Below are 7,277 nucleotides of genomic sequence, written 5' to 3' on the forward strand. Positions count from 1 at the left end.
GCCGCGGACAGGCAGGAAATTAGATATGCAGGACTGTGCATAACCCAAGCATGCTGACCACACATCTAGGGTGAGCAGCCCGATCTGCACACTAAAGTTTGATTTCTGCCATCTTAAGAGTGGCAAAATAGAGGGTGCTGGGTAGCTAAAGGTGACCTGTCCCACCGGATCTGGTCACCTCAGGGGCGGATTAGCTGTAGGAGCTAGCTGCCCATTGGCCACAAGTCTCCACACTCCAAACTCCCCTAAATCCAGGGTTTAAGAAGCACACTTGACACCAGAACCACAGTTGAACAAGAGGAGCTCTGCTTCATCGACAACCGGACTCTGTCCACTGCACGAATACAAAAGAGAGATACTCTGTCCCTGAGGCACCAGACTGGGAACTGCGTGAACGACCCTTGTCCTTGGCTGAAACTCATCACTCTCGACGAGAGGGTCCCTTGTGGAAGCCAGAAGCACCCCAGACTCCTTTGGTCTGGTGACAACAGTCCCTTGCAAACTTCAGGTAAAAACACTCACAGGATCTGAATTTTCACTTATCATCTGGCCCCCCATGGGATCAGCAAAACCAGGTGGTCTGTTGTATCCTGGAAGTTGCAGTTCCACCTGCTTCCAAGTTTCAGGCAGCTACACCACTCCATCGGACCCCGGGAAGTTTCTAAAAAAAAAACTGCACCATTATCGCTGCAAACGTTTGTTGGTTGCCAGTCTGGTAACTAACCCCTTACTCTACACTGCAAGTGCGGAGCACAACATGCAATCTGCATCCAACATCTGCAACCCAGCCCCAGCCCCAGCTGAGATTTTGCATCTCCTTGTCAGCATTGTTGTGTAAGCGCTAAAAACAGCACAAGCGCAGGTTCCGTTCAGCAGCACGGACAGTCAGGACAACTCTGCACCCAGACCCCACCAACAAGGTAGAAGTGAACTGAATGCTGTGACCTAGTCCCATGACTCTCACAACCTTAACCCTTCAAGGATTCCCTGCACCATGACCTCGAAGTGGTCGTTTGTCACTAGTGGCTTCCCTGCCATTGACTTCAATGCGAGTCCCGTTCAGCACCATGGAAAGCCAGAACAATACTGCACCTGGATGCCACGGGCCAGGTAAAACTGAAATGATTGTCGTGATCTGGTCCTAGAGACTGCACCACCTTAACCCAGTAAGGGTTCCACACAATTCACTTTCTAAGTACGTTTTTGCAGCCAGTGATTTTTTCTCCAATACAGTATACTTCAATGCAAAGTTTTAATGCCAGTTTTGCTGTGATTTAATATTATTCCTAAAATCTATAACTCCAGTTATACCAATCCAATTCTGTTCATTTTGGTGTCTAAATTAAGATAAATATAATCTCTATTTTAAAAATGTATGTTGGATTTCTTTCTAGTAGTGTCAACTACTTATCGTCCATGTTGGTGCTCCGAAATGCTTAACACATGTTCCTCTAAGTAAAGCCTGGCTGCTCTTTGCCACACTACCAGTTCTGAGCTAAAGAGTTACTAGTGTGAAACCAAGGATCATCTTTGGGGTATTGTGAAATTATTACCCAGTGAGGACTAACTCCCACACCATATAATACTTCACTTTCCTACAGTGAGTTAGAGCTTGGGCCGCAGTCATCCATCAAGACGCTATTTCTGCCGACTGGCTAAAACCTTCCTTCTAAAACACTGAAATATTGTTCTAAACCAGTCTGTGGGTGTGTGTGTCTGTGTGATGTGTGCAACAATAAAGAAACAAAAAAGATGTATCTTTTGGATGAATCTGCAGGTTCTCCAAAGACATAAAAAAGACACAGTATTACTTCACCTTGACACATGCAAAATACCACAGTGTTAGAAATTGGGTTACTAGTTGACTGGGGTATGAGGTCTGGCTAAGCAGCAATCACAATTCTAGTAAGGGTAGGCCCAGGCAAACCCTAAATTAACCTGCGCTCACCCCCTGGTAGTCTGGTACAGAGCAGTCAGGCTTAAATTAGAGGCAGTGTGTAAAGTATTTGTGCAAAACTCCAAACAGTAGAACACTGAAAACACAACACAAAAGATTCCACACCAGGTAGAAAAGCAGTTCAAGGTGTAATAAATAAATCAAAACCAAAATGACGAAAATCCAACCAGTACAACCAGAGCTATCAAAGTATTAAGTAAAAATAGCGCCAAGAAACCCAATTGGGGATATCTGGTCACACCAGACCGAGACAAAGTTACAAATTCAGGCTGCCACGATGGTGCGTCGGCTGGCTACAGTGACCCAGATAGGCCTGTTGAACATAGTACTTTAAATCCTGGTTGCGAACCGTTGCATGGGTCAGTGGCGAAGATGAGACACATAGCCGAGATGATGCATTGGTTCTGAGGTGCAGCGAGGCTGAGGTGCGAGGTCCTGTTGCATCAACGTCGACGATCCTGTCAACAGGGTTTGCAATGCGATGGGCGTTGTCGAGGATGTGTTGTTCAGTCAAGGGGATGCGCGGTCCCCATTAGTGATGAAGCTACAATGTGGAGTTTTGGCATTGTAGTCAAGGCTACAGTTGAAGGGAGATGCAAGGAGCTTGCACCAGTAAAAGCATGGCACACCGGCAGTTCTGAAGGCGATATGTCAAACCTAAAATGAAGGGATGAGGCGGCAATGCAAGTCTTTTTCGATGGGCCCAATCCATGCAGCAGCTGCAATACATCGGTTTAACTCACGGATGTGCCACTCAGCGAAGGAAATGCATCAGTTCTGAACGGGAATGTGTTGCTCGGCGGAGAGAATGTGTCGGTTCCACTGGTAAGCACCTTTGGCCCACTTCCAAGGGTCCAGGACTGGGGTGGCACCGTTTGGCAGAGTAGACTCACAGATAGCAGAATCCAGGGGCAGACGCAGGATAGTTTGAAGTCTTTTATGTCAGTGAAACTTCAGATCACGAGTCCTGCCAACTAACCCAAAACCCTGTCACTCTGGGTTTTGGGTTCAAATGATGCAGGTCCAGTCCTTCTCACAAGGTAGAGGACACCAGACAACATGCCACCACAGCAAAGCAGGGGTCCAGCAGAGTGACAGACCTTCAGCCGAATAGCAGTCCTTTCTCCTGGCAGAGTATCCACAGGTCCAAAAGTGTACTGAGGTGGTGGTGTTTGAGGTCTAGTTCTTCTATCCACTGGTGCCTTTGAAGTGGGGAGACTTCAAAGACATGCCTTTGAAGTGCACAGCTGTCCTGCTTTCCCGGTCTTGCCTCCAGACCAACTACAGAGGGCATGCAGCCTTTTGTGTGGGGACCAGACACAGCCTATTGAGGTTTAAGTGAGGTTGGGTCCAGCTCCTCCCTCCCATTCTTCCTAGGATGACCCATCAAGTCACACCTAAGCTCATATTGTGTGTGGCTGTCTATGGGGAATACACAAAGTCCAACTGCTAACTATACCCAGTCATGTGACCAGGGATAGGGTGCAGGCACCAAATGGCTAAGGCAGGAAAATTCAGTCTTTCTAAAAGTGGCATTTGCAGACTTGGGCTTTAAAATCCGACTTCTCCATAAGTTAGGATTTTAAATTGTGACTCCAGAGACACAAAATGAAGGAACTATCTCTTCCCATTTGAAATTACACATATAAAGTGCAATAAGGTAACTCTAATGTTATCCTATGGGAGAGAAAGGCCTTCCGGTACTGAAAAACAAATGTAGACGTTTTTCACTATCAAGGCATGTAAAATGTAAAGGTACATGTCCTGCCTTTTAACTACATTGGACCCTGCCCTTCAGGTAGTCCAGGGGCTACCTTAGGGGCGACTTAAATGTGTAAAGAGTGAATGTTTGGGTCTAGCAAAAGAGTTATTTTTCCAGGTCAATAAATGTTTAATTTGTTCTGCATTCCGTCCATCAGCTGTTGTTTTTGCATTTCTTGCCCTCAGTGGGAAGGGTATTCCCAGACGAAGGTCCCATGCATGCTAAGCCACAAGTTCAAGCTAGCCTGGCTGATTAGGGGTGATACCCGGAAACTGTCCCAGGATGCTCGTTTCAGGTCCAGGGAGGACCTGGCCTGGCAGTTCAAGCTAAACTGTTCCCATGGGGAAAAGGGTCCAGACTGATTTGCAAATATCTGGGTCCAAACTGGAATGGCATGGTAAGCAACAAAATAAATTGATGGATTAAACCCAGATCTGTAACTGGGGGTGAATGTTTGATTTGTTCAGCATTCGATCCATCATGTGACATTTCAGAGTATGCTGGACACACAGGGTCTGCAATGGCAGGCCTGAGACATGTTTAAAGGGCTACTTAAGTGGGTGGCCCAATCTGTGCTTCAGGCCCACTAGAAGCATTTAATCTATAGACCCTGGAGAAATCTCATGCACTTTACTAGGGATTTATAAGTAAATTAAATATGCCAGTTGTGGCCATGCCAACATTACTATGTTTTAGAGGAGAGTGCCCAAGCACTTTAGTACTGTTTTGCAGTGGTAAAGCGCTAATACCAGCTAAAACGAGGTCAGAAAAATGGAGGAGGAAGACAACAAGTTTGGGGATGACCTGCAGAAAGGGACAGGTCAGACACAGTGCATACTTTTGTCATGGCTTATGCGAAACTTTATTGCTGGGGTACCTGCTTGGCCATTTCCTGAAGTTACAAATCCACCTTTGATCTCAAGAAGCAAACATTCACACAGTAGCCCCAGCAACTTTATGCACAGGTGTGCTTCTTCTGAAAATTCACTGTGCTATCACTAGGGTCAATGGAATTATGCAGCAGGGGAGCACCAAATTTTGCAAGAGGTGTGCTTAACTTACACAGCATGAAAAGGCAAATTGTGCGGCATAATGCAGCCCTTTTTTATAGTATGACTGTTATTTTATGATTAATACCGTCTGGGCAAACATTTCAACTTTAGTACCAGTTTATCAACCAAATGCAGAAATAAGCAATTGAAAGAGAACTATTCATCCTTTGCACAGGGCCTTCCACTGCGTGCAAAGATGTTGCCACACTGACCCCTTTCCATTAGTATATACTTAATTTGCCACATAAATCGACCGCCTGCTGCATAATCTGCAGATGGTAGACCTAGGCAGTATATATATATATATATATATATATATATATATATATATATATATATATATATATATATATATATATCTTTCTTCTTTTAGAAATGTGTGTTTTCCCCTGGGTGGTCACAATTTGCACAGCAGAGTAAAAAGCATATTTGAAATTATATATATATGGCACCCAAAGGGGGTTGACCCATCTGTTAGGGATCAAACCCCTACCTACATTTCTTGTCACGGTTTCGGGCGGGTCTGATCAGGACTCTGGTTGGGACACCCCTTGAGATCACCGAATATCCTAAAGAGGTAGTGTACTGGGGCAGAAGAGCAGCTAAAGGCATACACGGAAAGGACAGCTATGGACAGACACAGGAAACAGGAAAGTAAAAGCAGAGCAACCCTTGTGTGAACAAATAGGAAACGGATTACTAGTGGACAAACACGCTGGGGTTGTACACAGAGTAAGGTGCAGAACCTCCCACAGTGACAGGGAATCTCAATGCCTCTGTGCAGTTTGCTCTTACAGATAGTCACCCTGCCAGCCCCATAGAAAGGAGGAAGCAGAAGTGATTCTGTCTCTGGACCCTAGAGCACAAACAAGGATAGTACTTACATACACAGGACACGCTCTTGTGGGTCCAGCTGGAAACACAGTGGCGAATCCTGAGAAAACGGCAATAGCACACTGTCACTGTTAGGCACGAAAGACAACGTATAACACTAAACAAGGATAGGGGCTGGAATTGCCTCCTGGAAACCAGGAGCCAACCCCAGAACAAAGGAGGACACTTATACACTGGTGAAGACTGATAGAACACTTACCAGACACAAAGAACCAAGAAGAAACAGAAACAGAAGGGAACAAACAAAGAGGCAGAGGCAAGAACTGGGAACAGGCTCAGGCTGAAGTAAAGGCAGGACTAGGACTTGAAAACAGGGTGCAAACATTCTGGCTGGAACAAACAGAGATAGGACTGGGAAAGTGAGAGCAGGCTCTGGCTGGACCAGGCAAGGACAGGACTGGAATACAGGGAGTAGGAATGAGTAGTAAACAGGACTGGGAAACAGAGAGCAGGTTCAGGCTGAAACAAGGCAGGGGCAGGGCAGAGAAACAGGGAGCAGGCTCTGGAAGAAACAAACAGGTACAAGGCTAAGAAGAAGGGAGCAGACTCTGGTTGGAACAATCAGGAACAGGGCAGAGAAACAGGAAACAGGATCAAGCTGGAACAGAACAGGAACAGGAACAAAACTGGAACACCATCTGACAAAGGGTCTGTAACACAAAGGAATCGAAGTCCAATGCACGAAGGGGATCTTGAGAAAATGGCTGCTTATAAGCAGTTCCAAACTGGGCTGAATAGGAGAGGTTTCAGGTGTGGGTAGTTTCAGACACTTGCAAGTCCTGGAGGAGAGGATCCGGTGAAAAGGGGCAACTGGACTTCTCCCATAGAAAACAATAGGAAACAGAATCCGGGCTTTCCTGACTACCAGGCTGTGCATTATGGGATTTGCAGTCCCAGGAAGCAAATGTAGTACTATACAAGTGTACCATGGAGAAAAGAGAAACAAACAGGAGTCAGCAAGGGACTCTAGATAAGTGTTGAAGGTGATTCCCAGGCTTCCGACAGTCCTCTTACAGCGCCCCCTAGAAGTGGGACGACAGAGTCGTAACAGTATACCCCCTCCCACCAGTCTGCTCAAGAAGAGAAGGCGATCCTTTGGCTGAAAAAAGTTGAAGATGAAAAGCCACAGCAAGAAAATCTAACACCAACCTTGGTGGATAAGTTTACAGTCCTGCCATAGGAGAACCTTCCAATGAGCAAAGCATGTATTAATACCCATATGGGCGCCAATGTCTTTTCTCTTTATTGTTCGAGTGATATGGGAGGAGTGCATGGAGTTGGTTTCTGGTGAAGTGGATTCAGGAGCAAGGAGATCCGGAATTGCATCATGGGCGGTATTCTTTAGGACTTTAGTTTCCTGTTCAGTACTGTCTTCTTTAGAGGAGATAATTGGCGTATTAGTAACTGTAAGGTCTGTAACTCCTTCCGACAAGCAGCATATGTCTGTTTCTGCAGCAGTATTTGCATTGATTGTAGTCTGAGGCTTGCAAAGCATAGAGACTTGGGAGACATGGGTAACTGGTGTTCTCAAGGTAAACATGAAAAAGTCAGAATTGTCTTTCATCTTGGATGACATTGGAGTATCAAATTCAGGAGCAACAGGAGTTTTCAT

Source organism: Pleurodeles waltl, chromosome 10 (assembly GCF_031143425.1).
Source record: "Pleurodeles waltl isolate 20211129_DDA chromosome 10, aPleWal1.hap1.20221129, whole genome shotgun sequence".
NCBI lineage: Eukaryota > Metazoa > Chordata > Amphibia > Caudata > Salamandridae > Pleurodeles > Pleurodeles waltl.